Source organism: Sminthopsis crassicaudata, chromosome 4 (genome assembly GCF_048593235.1).
Source record: "Sminthopsis crassicaudata isolate SCR6 chromosome 4, ASM4859323v1, whole genome shotgun sequence".
NCBI lineage: Eukaryota > Metazoa > Chordata > Mammalia > Dasyuromorphia > Dasyuridae > Sminthopsis > Sminthopsis crassicaudata.
In genome coordinates, this window is record NC_133620.1 from 297,796,343 (window position 1) to 297,815,597 (window position 19,255).

At 36.5% G+C, this 19,255-nt stretch overlaps 1 long non-coding RNA gene across 1 annotated transcript in view; it reads right to left on the bottom strand.

The window, feature by feature from the left end:
- Positions 1-2,034: 2,034 nt before the first annotated feature.
- LOC141541294 (uncharacterized) overlaps positions 2,035-19,255 on the bottom strand; it is a 29,806-nt gene continuing 12,585 nt past the window's right edge. Inside the window, exon 2 of the long non-coding RNA XR_012481729.1 lies at positions 2,035-4,180. This is a non-coding gene — a long non-coding RNA (uncharacterized LOC141541294). The remainder of the gene's footprint in view (positions 4,181-19,255) is intronic.

Consider the following 19,255-nt stretch of genomic DNA (forward strand, 5'->3'; position numbering starts at 1 on the left):
TCTTTGACTCTTGTTTCATTTATTATAGGAATCCTAACTGATCTTGTGACTAATTTTTTTAAGGCTTTGATTATAAATGTACTAGAGTTGTTCTCTTTTCAGTTTATGTCTTAATCATCTCTGAAATTATAATAGTTGTTTGTTTCTGTTGGTTTATTCTTCTAGCCTTATTTCTCAAATTGGGACTTTGTATTAGGTCTAGGGGTTGTGTACATCTGGCAGAACTGCTGTGGAGTTGCATATCCTCACCTCACTTTAGCTGATGTCCTGATTTAAGTCAGAGTAGCCGCATGGCAGCTCTACTTTGCTTCTGGAATCCTGTTCTGAGATTCCTTCTTATGTAGTGGAGTGATAGTGCTGGACCCCATGCTGCTAGAGGCTGAGTTCAAGGTTGCACTACCTTTTCTGGGGTTAGAGTAGCAATGCTAAAACTCTATTCTGATTTAGGTGTTTGACTATATAATCCTGGCTTAGTCTTGTGCCTCAGTTCTTTGCCCTGGTCATTTGCTCATGGATCAAATGTGTAATCTTGGGTTGGAAACATGACCTATTGTAGTTTCTCCTTAGAATTCTGATCACTTCTTGAGCTGGGGTACCTCTGAAATATTCAGTTATCTCTACTGCTTCTTCCTAATCCACCATCTAGGCTGGTCATCTAACAAAAAGTTTTGATCTCTGCTCAGACAGAAACACTGCCCCCTACAAAACTGCCCAAGGGTTACCAATTCTCAGGGATCTTCAGTCAGGGAGGACAGTTATTTTTCAGCATGCTTGAGAGGGCCTGGAGTAGTTGTTGGGAATGGAATAGTCTTAATTCAATTCAAAACAGTACCCAAATTTTGAAGAATGTTAACTCTCCTTTTTTAAAACACAATGGATAAAAATATTGGTAATGCAATATTCCTAAATTTTGTGGGCAATGGGAGAGTCATTAAGAATTATAAGTTAGCAACTATTTTCCAAATCAGCAAAGACTGTGGGACTATTTAGCAGATAAAGGGGGAAAAGATCTCCAAGTTCCTTCAATTTGTAGTTTCTCCACCCCCATTCATACTTTTTAGTTTCTCCACCCCCATTCATACTTTTTATCTGACTAGGTGGAGGATAGTTTCATTCTTATTAATGTGGAGAACAGTCCATGAATCTGGGTCTCACTGATGCACATGATAAAACACCTTGTATCCATGAAGTCCAATAGCTTTAAGCTAATACAGAGCCCGTACCAATTTTCTGTGGGTATTGCTAATGGTGTTAAGTCCTTGCCTATCTTCTTGTGAAGAGTGGAAAGGAGAAACCTATCTTAGGATAGAATATATAAAGCTGTAATGAGTAGTGCAGTTAGGAGAAGGCCAGAGAACAAGGTAGGGTGATATTGCATCATAGTCAATATTCAGTCCTTGGTGTGAAGACCATGGTGGTCATGTTGGAACAATGTATACAAAAATCATTTTCCCCAATTTTGATTGCTGTTGAAATGACCTGGAATGGGCCTTCCCATGCTGGCTGCGTTCTGTTGTTCTGTGGGAAATTCTTGACCTCCAGGATCAAAATTGTGTTCCAGTCTATTGTCATTCCCATGTTGTAGAGTTCTCACAGATTGGTTTGCATATAAGAAGCAACAGAGGTATTTCCTCTTAATAGAAATGTGTGTGCTGGGAGAAAAAGGTCTTGCTTAGATGTCTGGGATAAGGTGAAAAGCACTTCAAAAGGAGAAATATATATATTTGCCCTTTGGTCTGCTGTACATATAAAGAGAGCGTCAGACCACTTTAGATGTGTTTCATTACATAACTTGACAACCATGGTTTTAAGCTCCTTGTTCTTATACTCAACTTGATCTATGTTTGTGTGAAATTTGGGGCCACCTATTTGTTGTTGTGTCTTACTCTTTGTAATCCTCTTTGGGATTTTCTTGGCAGAATTACTGGAGTGGTTTGCCATTTTCTTCTCTAGTTCATTTTATAGGTGAGGAAACTTGAGGCAGACAGCTGAAGCCTGGGGCAATCCAAACCCTCCTAACAAAAATTACAATTCTTTATGCACCAAAATGATCCTTTTTATTAGCATAACATGATAGAAATTCTGGGGAAGAAATGATCTAACTTCCACAGCTTCCCAGATTTCAGCAATTTGTTTAGCCTGAAAGTAAAATATTTCCATTTTGTGGTTTCAGAGTCACTGTAGAGAAGAGAAAGATCCTTCATCAGAAGGGGAGAGAGGTCCCTCTGGGGCAGCAAGTTTGGGGACACATCAGCTACTGTCCCCTCATGGAACAGGATAGATCCTATTGCTGTGGGTAGGACAATGTTACTAGGGCAATAAAAAGCCTCAATGCAGATAAGAGAACTATAATGAATTTTGTAATCACAATGACCTTACCAGCAGAGGTTAAAAAAAAACAACAAAAAAAAACAAAACCCCAAACATCTCCTTTGCAGCTAAAGTATTCCAAATACAACTGCATACCATGAGTTGTAGATTATGGTGCTATTTCATTGACAAGATCACATGTCTTATATAAAGGCCTTAAGTTCAGTAGCTTGGACATTGACTTAAAGGGCAAAAAAAGTCACTCAAATAATCATGATCAGAGATCACAGCAGTGCCAATGTAATGGGGTCCATCTCTCATAAAAGAAGATCTGTTGGAATACAAAACAGGACTTTGCAAGAGGCTGTCAAAGAGGTGATTGTGGAGTTTCTTAACTATGTCTGCTATAGAGATGCAGTGGTTCCCCTGAGACTGGCAAAGCAGGGAGCATGTTCAGGATTAAGGATGGCACAGTACTTAAGAGTGACATTCTCTTTACACCCAGTCAGATCATTTCGTATTTAGCAAGTGTCTGGTCAGAAAAGGCCTGAGAGTTCAGTGACAAAGTAAAAGGGCCTCAACCTTGTAGGGTTACTTCTCTGTCAAAGGAGCACCCAGAACTGGAGTATGATCCTTATCCTCCAATAGGGCAGTGGCAAAAGCAGGGTGGAGTGCCACAGTCACAACATCAAGCTGGGACACAGAGGTATAGTTAAAATATGGTTTACTTAGATCAGAAGCTTTGGTATCTAGTAAGCAATTGTAAACTATAGAGGTATGAACTAGGCTAGCTGGGACAAGGACATCATGATTGGGGGGGAAAAGTCCTCTCTAAAATATACAATCCCCTACCTTGTACCTTGATGCAGCACCGTTTCCTTGAATATTTCTAGGCCCACTATTGGTTTTACTCCTCAAGTCTCAATTTCTCCTAGTAAACTTCTAATTAAACTCCACCTACTTCCTGGTCCCCACAGCTTATATAGAGTCTATGAGGTTACACGCACAGCCAATTAGAGAAGGAGACACCTCCCGTTGATGATGCAGATCTCAGTGGGACCAGAGCTCTGGCCCACAAGGCAGTCTGTGCTAGTCACAAAAAACCACGTGGGGATCTCAGGCTTCAAGGCCTCTGTACTTCCTGATTGCACTGTGCGAGCTTCCTCTTCAGACCCTTACATTCCCTTCTCTTGTATAGCAGGGACCGCTCATCACATCAAGCTAACTTTGACATCAACAATAGGTCGCCTGATCAATGAGATTAGAGTGTCTATAACAGAACAAAGGCAAACAAAAGTATGACAGTGAGAACTAGGGCCAACAGAGGCCAAAACCAAGCAAGGATAACGTGGTGTTCAACCCACTCAAGAAAGTCATGTTCAACGAGGTAGGCTGTCATAAGTCTGTAGTTTCAATTGTATACACCTTTTGGTATCTAACAAAGAAAGGCACAGAGGAGGGTGTACACAAGAAAAGTCATGTCCTGTAGCTCTGCCTCACTAACTCTGGCAGGTGGGCGTGTTGGTTTTTCATCCACTAATTTAGAGACATTGTCTATAAGTGGAAGACAGGGCAAAGCCTCTCCCCAGGTCACCATATGAGTCGGGTAGCCGTGTCAGAAGCACATAAGCCCATTGTCAGTCAGGACAGGCCAACTCAGCTACTACACTGGAGCTGAGTCTGCTGTTTTTGGTGTCATGGTCAGGAGGGACATGGCTGTCATCAATGTCTGAAGGGCTACTGACATCTGTCCGGTCTTTCTGGGTCATCGTCATTGGCGTCGCCTTCATCATCTGGTCCTTTTCTTGTTGGTTCCCCAGGTCACAAATGTTTCTGGTTGGGATCCACTCCTCTGCTGTTGGGTCTGCATCTGGAATGACAAGAGCATACCTGGGAGTCCAAACCTTGATCCAACCTGGGCCCTTGCAGATGCCATCTAAGCCCTTCCACATCACTATGGAAAGAGGACTCTTGTCCTTATTGGCCAGTTTGTTAGTTAGCTGCATTTCTGTGTGTGCCAGAAATGCATTGCTGGGGTGAGATCCAAAGAATATGAAAATTTCAGGCAATCACATGTATGTATTGCCATATCTCATGCAAATCCCAACATTCCCTTCCCTTGTTTAGACGGGAGCATCTTGGGGGTATATAGTCTGTCCAATAATGGCTTAGCCAGTAGGATTATATAGGATGCCAATGGAATGGGCAATGCAAAATTCAATGCAAAAGGGCCTAAAGGCAGAAGATGTATAAGCTGATCCATTACCTGTCTTAAGTGCATGTGAGACTCCTACAATGGAAAAACAGTGATAAAGATGGCTGATTACATCCCTAACTGCTTCTCCAGATTGGAGTGAAGCTATGAGGAATTGAGAGTGTGTATCCATGGTTACATGGATGCTCTGCCGCTTAATATAGGTGATGCCCATTTGTCATAAAGCATTAGATCTCAAACTACAAGGGTTTTTTTTTCTTTTTTTCCTGGAGGGAGCATAGGAACATGGAAAGGGAGGCAAACTGTACAGAATTTTACTTTGCTCCTAGCTTCCTCTTTTGTTATCCCAAATTGCAAATGTAAAGCTCTAGCAGCCTGATGATAAATAGGATTTGAAAGTCCACTATGAAAATGGACATGCAAGATATAATACTGACCTGAATGCTTTTTCACTTGCTCTCGAAGTTCTTTAAAGAGCTGACATGCATTACATGATATATTTGGGCTGTGGCAATTCTTTGTACCACACCTACTGAATGAGCCGAATCAAATATTATATCAAAAATCCATTGCCAATTATGTAATAGCTGGGTTATCTTCAGTGGAGACCCACATGCAAGGTTTGAAACTGTGGCCAATTAATATTTCCACTCTGGGATTGTTTCACAATACACATCAATTTGTGCATTGGTACAAAAGGTATATTTTGCCAGGTCTTATCCCAGATAATTGTACTACTCTCGTAATGGCTTTTAATGAAATTCTAGCTACCAACATTGGGTAAGAAGCAAGACTTTGTTCTGGTTGTGCTGGGAGGTTCATCCATTCCATCATACTGTCTCCTTGATGACTGCTGTGAGTGCCTCTTTTGCAGCAAAAACTGATATTTCCAATACTTTTTGAATGACTATTTCAACCATATTGGATAAAGCCAATTCAATCTCTTTTGAAACCTCTTGAGCTTCTTTTGTAAACTGGTGTGGTGAGTCTAAAGCATTGTCTTCCCTTAAAATGTCATAACATTGTGGTAACAACAATTTTTGAGATGCTTTTCTTACAGGAGTAAGATCAGCAGCCACATGCATTTGACACATAATAGACTATTTTTCATTTCCTGGGGCAAAACTGTCCATTCAAATCTTTTATAAGGCTCAACTAAATTAATGCTAAGCACTGAAAAGACAAATCCCTTCATATCCTCCTTTTCCAGAGGGATAGAAAAGAACTAATCCTTAATTAAAAGAGACCATCCCTTAGGCAATTGAGGATATGGAAGCCCAAGCTGAAGAGCTCCCATTGTCTCCATCTGTCTATTTACTTTTCTCAAATCAATCAACATTCTCCATTTTCCAAATTTCCTTTTTATAGCAAATTCAGGGTAATTCCAAGGACTTAGAGAAGCTTGTAAATGTCCTTGGTGAAGTTGCTCCTGTCATATCTAATGAGGCCTGAATTTTTTCACTTTATAAGATGTCTCTTCCCCACAGATTGATGGGGATCCTTTCAACTGTAAAAGAAATAGAAACTTCTGTTTCATCTTCAAATTCTCATCTCAGAGAGGAAGCACTAATTTTAACGACTATAGATCCTTTTATACCAGACATATAGGTGTTTGCTGTAGTCTTTCGCCACTAGACCAGCTGACACCTCTGGTAGCTATATGATTTGTGTCTACCAACCTTTTCAATGGTATGCCATTCATATGGATAATGAGCAAAGGACTTTCAGCTATAACAGAATTTGAACTCAGAGAATATGAATCTTCCTACTCCACATCCAGCACTCTATTCATTAACTTACAGAATGAATAAAATATCTGGGAGTTTGTAGACTTCCTATTGACAGAAATAAAAAACAAATAAAGTTATGAATGTTATGGAATATTATTGTTCTGTAAGAAATGACCAACAGGAGGAATACAGAGAGGCTTGGAGAAACCTACATCAACTGATGCTGAGTGAAACGAGCAGAACCAGAAGATCATTATACACTTCAACAATGATACTGTATGAGGATGTATGCTGATGGAAGTGGATATCCTTCAACATAGAGAAGAGCTAATCCAATTCCAATTGACAGAATCAGCTACACCCAGAAAAGGAACACTGGGAAATGAGTGTAAACTGTGAGCATTTTTTTTTTTTTTTGTTTTTTTCCCCAGATTATTTTTACCTTCCGAATACAATTCTTTCTTTGCAACAACAACAACAAAATTCGGTTCTGTACATATATATTGTACCTAAGGTATACTATAAGATATTTAATATGTATGGGAATGCCTGCCATCTAGGGAGGGGGTGGAAGGAAGGAGGGGAAAATTCAGAACAGAAGGGAGTACAAGGGATAATGTTAAAAAGAAATTACTTATGCATATGTACTGTCAAAAAAAGTTATAATTATAAAGTTAATTTACAAAAAAGAAATTTATTTTTCATTTTTCTCCTTTGGACTGTGGAGGGAGAAAAATAGATTTCTGTTAATTTTTAAAAAATTCTTTAAAATAGAGAGGTTTTGGGGATACTGCAGATGTGAAATGTTACATACACAGTGAAATCACTGAATTATTAGTCTTGCTAATTGTTACAAGAGAGCTCTCATGGAGTATGGATAATCAGAAATAGGTAATATTTTTAAAAATCCACAAAACTTTAAAAATCACATATATTCTTTTTCTATCACTTTCAGTAACCAAGTTGTTCACATTCAAAAAGGTCAGTTTCTTATATTTTTTGTAGAGTTTGAAATCTGATACATCCTTTTGCCTATGGGGAGTAACTGATTTTTCTGGTCTCTGGGGGCCCTTCCATGGAATCAGACATGTTTCCTTCCTGAGACACATGTACTTGCTGGGTTGGTTTTGAGGACCAGGGAACTAGTCAAAGGTTGCTATGTCATCCTAGCAAGTACAAGTGCCTTTGTTTGGCAAAGTGTATTTGAACAAATATAATGTTGATTTTTGTTGTTGTTAAAAAAATAATAATAACATTTTATCAGTACCTTGTTTAACATATTTAGCTAGACTTGTCCTGCATGAGGAAACCCTAGATCAGCAAAACAAAGGTTCACCTATCACAAATAAACGTGAAAAGATTCAAAAGTAAGCTCTTTCATTCAGTCCAAAACTGCACAAACAAGTAGCCAGAAGAGGGTGGATATAGGAGTTTGAACCTGGCACTTCATGTTCACAATTGGAATGAAATGAGGCATTCCTAGTCCATCTAACAGTTAACGAAATGAAGTTTACTTATCCCTATCAGGAAAAAGAAGGGATATTCATTGGTGTTATAGCCATGACTGAGCAAAGAACAGTATTACTGTGTTAGTCATGTCCTGGTAATGAGGAAGGAAACTACATAAATGGCCTAAGCATTAGTGCCCTGAACCAATTAAATCTGTAGAACAATTTCATTGTATTTCAAAGAAAAACTAGCCTAATCTATATGATGTGAAACTTTTGTATTACCCTCAAAACTGGTAAAGAGTCTTGTAAACAGTCAAATCAGGGAAGTCAGCAATAGCTCAGGAAAACATAGAAGAGGACAGAAAAAGAGTCATGCTAGGAAAACTGTTAATGTGTCTTTGACATACTTATGTATATATATATATATATATATATATATATATATATATATACACACATGCATATATACATACATCTATCTGTGTAAATACACATGCACACATGCACACACATGGTAGAACAGAAATTATTATGCTTTAGATGAGCTCAAAAAAAAGGTATAAACTGTGGGCATAATGACTGTGGGCATAATCAGAAAAATGGAAATGGTTTTTAAAAAGCTAAGCAGAGAAACTAGGCATCACAGATAATATAATATCAATACTCAATATTACATGTGTATAAATGACATAATATCCAAATTCTTGAAAGAAAAATTAACCAAACTGCAAGAAGAAATAAAGATTTAGATATAGATAAGTCTAACAAAAAAGATAAGTAGGAAAGAAGCTAAGGGCTTGAATAGAATTTTATAAAAGTTAGATAATAGATCCCAGATAAATTTTTATCAGAAATGCAGAGAGATGGAACATCATGTGTACAGAATAGCAAGTAACAAGGGGAGAGTAGGAATAAAACATGATAAGACTAGAAAGATGGGAAGAGACTGGATTGTGAAGAATTGTTAAATAGCAAACAAAGGACTTTATGTTTGATCCTAGAGATAAGAGGAAGTGCATGGAGCATAGAACTATGCTTTGAGAAAATTCATTTGGATGGGAATGAGAAGATATTAGTCAGGAAAGCTAATTAGAAGGATACTGCAATAGACCAGCTGAGAGGGAGAGAGGCAGCTAGATGGGACTGTGGTGATTAAAATTATCTCACCTATATTAAAAGAGACCAAGGCAGAATTCTAATCCAAGGGGACTTTATAAAAGAGTTCATGATGCCCTCTAATGAAATAGACCTCAGATAGTTCTCACAATCCAAGATATTTCCTCCTTCCAGGACCCTATTTTTATAGGACTATATGTCCAGTCATTCTGGAACATCTATACAGAATAATTTCACTGATTGATATATGATGCATAAGCTAAAATAAGCAATATGTCACCAGGGTTATGAATTGGAGATGAACAGGCTTCTCCTTAGGTTAGGCACGAGGAAATGGTACAGCTATCACAGTCAGTGACCTAAGTGGTCATAAGATGATTCTGCCTCCAATAGAATGTCAGCTCTTTGAGACAGGAGACTTACTTTTAAATTTTCATTCCCAGATTGTAACAGAGTGACTGACACATAGTATTGCTTTAATCAATGCTTTTTTGAATGAATTCTTAATTTTTAAATAAGGCTGAGAAAATCAATGGTCAAATATTTGGTAAACAAAAAAGATTTATCATCCCCTTCTCTTTTAATCATCTTTTCTCAATTTTTCTTCTTCTCTCTTTTTCCTAATTTCTGTTCAGCTACACCCCAATTAATAGAACTCTAACAACTTCTGGGTAACAAACTTATTCAAATGACAGTTAAGCTACTGGATGTAAAAGCTGAAAGACCCAAGTTCAAACTATCACTACTATCACTTTGACCACCATCTCCCCCTCATTCCATGATGTAGACAGACCAGGACCTTGTACCCAAGAGTCATGGGAATAACTTCTTTCAGCCAAGTGTCCATAGCCATCATACGGGGAAGCAATCCATATAGAGATATAGCCTGCCTATTCTTACTGCTGATGTTACATCAGATCTTTTGAAGATTTAAAAAAGAAAGTTTTTGTCACCAAAGTCCTTGTTATTTTCAAATGGTTTAACCCCAGTAATTAATATATAATTTTACTGGTGGAAATTGCATTAAAGAAGAGGTAGTAACCATCTGTTTTGCTATGGCACCTTAAGGACCATAGGTCTTTCCATCTGACTTATAGCTAAGAAATGCTTAACATGGCCATCAGGTATCCATGATCTCTGGTCCTTTTTTACTCTATTCTCTCATCACTAGTATTTATTCTTTTTCACATAAAGAAAACCTAATGTAATGGCTGCTTATCATAACTGTGAGAGTAATACAGGTATGGGTAGAAGTTTGGCTTACAACTAATTGGTTTAAGATTGGACAAGGAGTTTCATAAAATAAGATATTATTATGTTAGTTATTTGTTTATTTAACTTATATGCAGAGTACAACATACAAAATTCCATGTTGGATGAATCAAAACCCAAAATTCAGATTGCTAGGAAATTTCAACAATCTCAAATATACCTATGATATCACTCTGAATGTCAAAAAGTGAAGGACTAAGAAGCCTCTTGAAGTGAAAGAGAAGAGTTTAAAAGCTGGCTTGAAGCTTAACATAAAAAAACTCAAACCAAGATTTTGAAATTCATCCCATTATTGTCTGGCATAGAAAGGAAAAAGAAATGGAAGTGGTGTCAGATTTTATATTTTTGGACTCAACAATCACCTGAATGGCAAACCGTGAAAATAAAAGATGCTTGCTTTCTGTAAGGAAAGTTATGGTAAATCTGGATAGCATACTAAAAAGCGGAGGTATCACCTTGCAAACAAAGGTCCAAATATTCAAAGCTATAGTTTTTTTCAATAGCAATATATGGAGGTGAGAATTGTACTGTAAGGAAAGCTGAGTACCGATATCGACACTTTCAAATTGTAGAGTTAGAAAAAAATAGGACATTTTTGAGAGTTCCTTGGACAGCAAGGGAGAGCTATTCACTAGAAGGTCAAATGCTGAAACTGAAGCTTAAGTATTTAGACCACAAGATGAGAAGTAGAACAGATTGGAAAAGACCCTGATGTTGAGGGGAAAAGGAGAAGGGGTTTTAGGATTCTTACAAGGTGCTAAGTCACTGAAATTGATAGAGACAATAATTATCTAATTTAGCATGGTTCATCAGTATGAATGATCTGATCCTACAAGAAGATGTTATGGGCCAGAACTTGAAAACAAAGTACTCAGTGGAATTGATGAGATAATGATTCTCTAGTTTACATGTACTTAGTACTTACTATAATTCCACAAGATTCACACCTTTAAAAGAGCATATATAAGGAGGAGGTGACAAGCTCACTAAAGGAAAAGCCTGCTCTTGGACTTCTGGGAGATTCACAAGTCACAAGCCCACAGAAATCCATAAGCCCACTCTCTGGGAAAAGGCGGGGTTAGATTCATTCCAACTTCCACTTTGTGCTGGATAGAGACATGGCTGGAGACATTTGGAGAGAGCTCTTGGAACCAAGGAGAGATATAGGCCTCTATTAAAGCTAACCGGGCACCAGGAAAAGAGATAAGACTTTGAAGGATAAATAAAGGATTTGGACTTTAACTCCTGGCTGCATCTGAGGTGATTACTACTTTGAATTGAAATGAAGGCTACCTCCAGAAGCTCCTCAAGAAATCTGCTCCCAGAGAATGATTATACTTTAGGGAAGCGAACATTACAAAGGGGGAAGCATAATGTCCTGGAAACAACTAACATGAATTTGGACAGACTTTGAGAGAGAGTGGAAAATAGCAGGACCTGGTGTGCCATATGGTCTGTGGGGTCATGAAGAGTCAACTGAACAACAACAAAAGAATTTTGGGGAAGGAAATGTGAATCTTGGTAAAGAGTAAAAGAGACATATCTCACTTTAGTGTGGGGCACAGAAAGGTGCTTTGGAGGCAATCCATAATAGTCCTCAGTAGTCAGTTCAAGTTGATAAAGAAGATTTTAGAGGCAACTAGGTGGCGCAGTGGACAGAGCAGCAGCCCTGAATTCAGGAGGACCTGAGTTCAAATGTGGTCTCAGACACTTAACACTTCCTAGCTGTGTGACCCTGGGCAAGTCACTTAACCCCAGCCTCAGCAAAAAAGCAAAAAAAAAAAAAAAAAAGATAAATAGGATTTTAAGTGTTGGGAAATTAATAATATAAAATGAATCAAAATCCCATGAATATGAAAAATAATCCCTTTAAGGCAAAAGTGAACTAAAGATCCTTAAAAAGGAGGAAGGTTCATTATCATGTAAACCACATGGGCTTCCTTTCTAGGCCTTTACACTAGTACACATTATTAACTATACTAATACACATAGTATTATGTGTACACATAATGTCTTCCATTTATGATTTCCTAACGTTATTACCTATAATGTCCCCAAATGTGAGAACAACTCTAGTTACCTCACCTTTTATGTGATTAAGAATTTATATGAGAAGAACTTCCCTATCTCAGATATAAATTAGCACAGTAATAACAGCACATCTTCTACCCCTGAGTTAAGATAGGCAAGAAAAGGTAATGGTCCCGGTGCTCTGGGGGAATGGAAAAGCCCCTGTTCATATTTTCAGGTGCAATTCCAATAACTTTTTAAATAAATAAGTATAAGGAATGTGGGATCTTCTGACTGGAGTTACTGTCTCCTTGGCAAGTTCAAATGAAGATGATGCTTTCCAAAGCTGCACTTTGATCAGCACAAAGCTCAGATTTCCAATGACGTTGGTGCCCTCTGCTGGAAGAAGTATGATTATGCCATCACTGTCCCTCAATCTTTTATAGTTTCAGCTGCCTTTTTCCAAATGAGGGAGCAGTAATCAATTTTCTGATTTTAACGTTGAAAGGTTTCAAATAGTGGAAGACACCAAAATCTGTCCTAGAAATCCTTCTCTTTTCTCACTACACTTTTTTCCTTGTTGAATTCATCAGGCCCCATGGATTTAAATATTCTCTCCAAGCAGATGATTCCAAGATCTATATATCCAGTCCTAAGCTTCTTGTCTAAGTTCCAGTACTTTGTCACTAACTACCTATTGAATATTTTGAACTGGATGTTCCGCAGATATCTCAAACTCAATATATCTAAAATCAAAAATACTTCCCTAGGAAAAAAACAGAATTGAAAAAAAATTTGATTATACTCTGACAAATTTTCCTATTTTTTTATTCAATTTTTTCCAGTTCCAAATTTTTTCCCTTCCTTTCCTTTGAGAAGGCAAGAAATATAAGTCATTATAAAAATATAATCATGTGAAACATTTTTACATTAGCCAAGTAAAAAAAGAAAAATGTTTCAATCTGCATTCTGAATCCATCAGTTCTCTATTTGGAGGTGTACAGCATTTTCCACCATGAATCCTCTGAAACTGTGGTGGATCATTGTATTAATCATTCACTAAGGGGGCAGCTAGGTGGATAGAGCACCAGCCCTGAATTCAGGAGGACCCAAGTTCAAATTTGACCTCAGACACTTAACACTTCCTAGTTGTGTGACCCTGGGCAAGTCACTTAACCCCAGCCTCAGGTGGGAAAAAAAATCATTTACTAAGTTTTCACAATTGATTATATCAACAATCTTGCTATTACTTTGTAAATTGCTCTCCTGGTTCTATTCAGTTTGCATTAATTCATATAAAATTTCCCAGGTTGTTCTGAAATCATCTCCATTATTTCTCATAGCACAGTAGTATTCCATCATTTTCAAATAACATAATTTTTCTTTTTTTTTTTTAATTGTAATAGTTTTTATTTACAAGATATATTCATGGGTAATTTTACAACATTGACAATTGCCAAACCTTTTGTTTTAATTTTTCCCCTCCCCCCCAACATGGCAGGTTGACCAATACATGTTAAATATGTTAAAGTATAAATTAAATACAACATATGTATACATGTTCAAACAATTGTTTTGCTGTACAAAGAGAATACTATTAGCCTGTGAAGAAAATCCAAATGGCATAATTTTTCAACCATTCTCCAAATTATGGAAATTCCCTTGTGTGTCATCACAAAAAAAAATAGCTGCTATAAATATTTTCGCACATATGGATCATTTTACTTTTTCTTGCATCGTTTTGGAGTATAGACTTAGTAGCTGTATTGATTGGTCAAAGTGTTATAGCTTTTGGGCACAGTTTCAAATTGTTTTCCAGAATGGTAGGATTAATTCAAAGCTCCATTAACAATACATGAATTTTCCAACATCCTCTCCAGCATTTATCATTTTTCTGTTATTTTAGTTAATATATTGGATGGTAACTGAGATAGTAACTCAGAATTGTTTTAATTTGTATTTCTCTCAAATGCCTTATTTCTAACTTTTATTTCTTCCTCTGAAAAACCACATTCATATCCTTTGTTTATCAATTGTGGAATCACTCTTATTCTTATATATTTGGCCCTAAATGGTTGAGAAATGAGACTTTTTTCAAAGAAACTTGCTGCAAAGATTTACCCCTAGTTTCCAACTTTTAACTTTGATCGTTTTGGGTTTTTTTTTTGGCAAAACCTTTCTAATTTTATATAATTGACTATCCATTTTGCCTCTTCTGAACCTCTATCTTTTGTTTGACCATGAATACTTCCTCTAAAAATGAATATGACAGGTAATTTTCTCTATGCTCCACTAATTTATTTATATATGCCTAAATCATGTGCTCATCTTGAGTTTATTTTGGTATATAGTGTAAGATGCTCATTTGTTTCTGAATATTGCATACCCCAATCTGTACTCTAACCCTAACCCTTGATCAACCACTCTGTTTCTTTTATAGTATTAAACTGTTTTGATGATTACAGTTTTATGATATAGTTTGGCATTGTTAGGTCCTCTTCCTTTACATTTTTTTTTCATATATTTCTTTGCTGCTCTTGATCTTTTTGTTCCTCCAGATGACTTTTGTTATTTTTCTAGTTCTGTAAAGTAATTCTTTGGTAGTTTGATAATGTCTTCTCATTGAATAAGGAAACCAATTAAGGCAGTATCATCAAAGAGTCATTCCAAATAGGATGTTAAAAGGATATGAACAAACAGTTCTCAAGGGAAGAAATCCAAACTGAAAATATGTATGTTTTTAAAAATGTTCCAAATCACTGATAGTAAGAGAAATCCAAATTGTTTTAATCCAATGGCAAAGATAACAAAAGGAAATTGACATTTGTTGGAGGGAATTTAGGAAGACAAACACCTTATGTGCTATTGGCAGAACTGGGAATTGATCTAGCAAATTCTGGAAACCAAAAAAACTATTGTTGAATTATACATACTTTTTTATTTAATGATACCACAACTAGGCATATGGCCCAAAGATAGCAAAGAAAGAAAAAAACTTATATATACAAAAATATTTATGACAATTCTTTTTGTGATGACAAAACTTGGGAACTAAGGGCTGGCCATCAATTAGGAAATTGCTGAGCAAAACATGCTACTTAAAAGTATAATGGATTATTGTTCCATAAGAAATAACAGATGATTTCAAAGAAATAAGGTAAATTTTATATGAATTTATGAAGAGTGAGGTGTGCAGAACTAGGACGACAATTTATAAAACAACAAAATCATAAATTAAAAACAACTTTGAAAAATTTAGCAACTCAGTTCAACATAATGACCAACCAGGACTCCAGAGAACTCTGATGAAATATGTCACACACCTCCTAAATGAAAAATATTTTGGAGATGATTATTGTGAGAATTTGTTTTGCTTAACTATGCAAATTTGCTAGGTGAAATTCATTTTATTTTTTGACAGTGGGGGTGATGAGGAGTAAACTGAGGTATAAACCGAAATGGGTCAGTTCCTTTTCTCTCTCTCCTTCCTTCCCCAAAGTAACCAAGGGCGGGTTCAGCAGCAAAGGAATTTGCTACTTAATGCTGTATGGAAACAAAGTCTTTATTGATAGTAAGGGGATAGACAAGCATTTGGCCTTCAGGAAGACCCAAACTGCCTGAAAGGGGGACGTCAGTTGACGGGCATTTGGCTGGTATACACCAAATGCAAAGATTTCATTTTTCAACCTTCCTTAGTGCTGTTGTCTCCAGAAGCTGCTGATAGCTCTCTGGGGGGAGATCTGCTGTGTCAACTCAAATCTCTCAAACACATTCTTCTTCCTGTAGAGAACCGTTGTCTCCAGACAGTTGCCGTTAACTCTGGTCCAGAGTAGTGACTTCCCTCTTTTATCCTCCCAGAGAATGGGCGTGGGATAATGCAAGGGCTTCTGGAAAAAATTACTTCAACCAATGAACTTGCTCCTCCTAAGCATGCAAGCTCTTCCCCAGGAATTCAAAGGGGTTGAACTCCTAGTAAAGACCTGAACTAGAGAATTGTTAAGTACCAACTTAGCACTTAATAAGAACCTAATATCTCATTATCTCATTAGCACTTAGTAAGAACCTAACACTTATATACATACATTATGACTAGAGTCATCAAAACAATGTTTGCATAGAGATGTTATCAAGAGGTTCCAGAGATATTTGTCAATAATACAAGAATTCTCTGTTGTTGTAAATAAGACAGGAATTTTCTTATTATTGTAAATAAGACAAAAATTCTCTATTGTTATCTCCTTCAGTCTCTCCCAAAAAAGGAATTTCCTGTTGGTATTTTTGATCTTAAGCTATCTCCTTTCCAAATCTCTTCAGGGGTAAAGGAGAAGGGGAGAAAAATGAAAAAGTTGCCCCCCAAACAAACACATAAAAGAGGTTCATTAAAGTTTTTTTTTAATGCACAGAACAGAATGAAGAGAGGAAAATAGACAAGTTTTGCCCAATACATGCTAAATTTATTGTATTACTTAAAAGGCAAAAACAAATAAACAAAAAAAATGTGTATAATAAAAAAAATTGCAAATTCATGCACAATCCTCTTTTTTGTTCTATTTTTCATATGCATGTGCTCACTTTTTTGGTGTTTGAATTCAGAATAAAAAATGTTTCCAAAAATAAAAAATGTATAATTTTAGAAATTCAGCCTATCTTCTATATTCAGATTAAAGCAGTATTAAGTGGAAAACAAATAATACAAATGAAATATAGGTAAACAGAGCAGAGAGACAACATCATGTGTTTAATTAATGAAGAACTTTTCAGAGGAACGTGGACTCAAATTGGTCTCTGAAAAAGGATCAGCTAATAAGCAGAGAAGGGAGAATGAGATAAAAGAAAAGAACTAACATAGGTGTAAGTTAGGAAGTGTGAGTTTGGACAGACTTTAGGAGATGTGGAGGATAAAAGAATCTGGTGTGGTCTATGGAATCATAAAAAGTAGGGCACAACTGAATAAATGAACAAGAGGTAAAATGGACACTGGAGAAGCAAGTTTTGTGTAGAAAGGGAAATAAGAATATGCATTATATTACATATATGCATAATATCATTATTATCCTAATGCCAAGACATTGGCATTAGATTTTAGAAGAGCTTTTTGTTAAGCCAAGGAATTTGAACTTAATTTTGCAGGCAAATGGGGAAATCGCTGGTTATCTTTTGAATCACATATGTTATATTCAAAGTTTTTTAATAGGAAAACTAGAGTCAGCTAGGTGGCACCATGGTTAGAGCACCAGCCCTGGAGTCAAAAGGACTTGAGTTCAGATCTTGCCTCAAACATTTAATATCTGTGATCCGGGGCAAGTCACTTAACTCTGACTGCCTCAAGAACAACCAACCAACTCACAACAAGCTGGGGATGCATCTTTTTGAAAACTAGTTACTCTTTACAAACCACTACCACATTTTAGAAATTGATATCCCAAACTATCCATACAAGGCTTCTCTTGAGCCTTATATTTGAAAATCACATTTTCTGTCTAGCTCTGGTCTTTTCATCAAAAATGTTTGAAAGTCCCCTCTTTTGTTGAATGTCCATTTCTCTCCCTGAAAAATTATTATCAGTTTGGCTGGGTAGTTGATTCTCAGTTGCAATTCAAGCTCCCTTGACTTCCCCAAGCCCTCAAGCTACCAAATCCTTTTAATCTTTCTAAATATTTCAATTGTTTCTTTCTGGCTGCTTGCAGTATTTTCTCCCTGATCTGATAATTCAGGAATTTGGTTATAATATTCCTGGGAACTTTTATCTTAAGATCTCTTTTAAGAAATGATTGGTAGACTCTTTGAATTACTATTTTAACCTCTGGTTCTGCAATATCAGGGCAGTTTTACTTGATAATTTCTTGAAAGCCACTGTCCAGTTTCTTTTTTTGCTCATGACTTTCAGGTAGTCCAATAATTCTTAGATTATCTCTCTTGGACATATTTTCCAGTTGGTTGTTTTTTCCAATGAGGTATTTTTCCATTTCTTCTATTTCTTCATTCTTTTGATTTTGTTTGATTCTTGATGCCCCATAGAGTTAGTTGCCCATTTGTTGATTTGTTGTTGTTGTTGAGGCAATTGAGGTTAAGTGAGTTGCCCAGGGTCACATAGCTAGGAAGTACCCATTTCTGATTTTTAAGGAATTATTTTCTTCAGTTAGCTTTTGTACTTCCTTTTCCATTTGGTGAATTCTATTTTTTAAGGAATTGTTTTCTTCAGTGAATTTTTGCACATCTTTTTCCATTTTTTATGCTTCCTTTGACAAACTGTTGACTCTTTTCATGATTTTCTTGCGTAACTTTCATTTCTTGTCCCAATTTTTCTTCTACCTCTTTTATTTGACTTTTTTTAGATTATCAACTGTTTCTTATCAAGTTAAATTATTACACATGGATTTCATGTTAGAGCACAAGAAAAACAGGTCAGTAATAAGTATCCTGGTACCTTAAACTGCTGAAGCCTATATATTTCTTTACTGTTTTCCATATTGAAATATATCAGTCTGATACATCTCTTCAACATCTTTTACAACTTCATACCTTCTATACAAATTTAGATATGCCTTTTTCTTCGGTTCAGATATACTAAACTTATACATGGTAGAACAGCCAAATTATAGAACAAATGCTGTAAAAATATGAAACTGCAAGCACTTAAAAGGCCTTGCAGTTGTGGTTTTGCCACAATTGGTGATCTGTGCTGGGTCCAGAGGAATCCTCCTAGCTTTCCTAGATAACACTTGAATTAGTCCTGCAGACTAAGTTGTTGTCTTAGTCTAAGTTGTCCTGGTCTAGAAAATGGTTTCAATGTCCTTTTGTGGTTTAAATAGTTTTTTTGGAAGGAAATTAAGGAGAGCTTAGGCAACTTCCTGCTTTTTTGCCACCATCTTGGTTCCACTTCCTCCTAATCCATTTCTAAAACAACTCTTTGTTTAGTTACAAAGATTGGAAACCCCTCTATTTTTCAAGGTTATTTGGAGGGGAATTGGGAAGTGGATTTCTAGGGAAAGATAAATTCTGTTTGGGACATGAGTTTGCCCATGAGATATCCAGTTCAGAATGTTCAAAAAGAAATTAACTGTGCAGGACCAGAACTCAGGAGCAAAATTAAAGCTGTAGACCTGTAGACCTGTAGACCTGTAGATCTCTGCAAGGAAATAATCATTAAA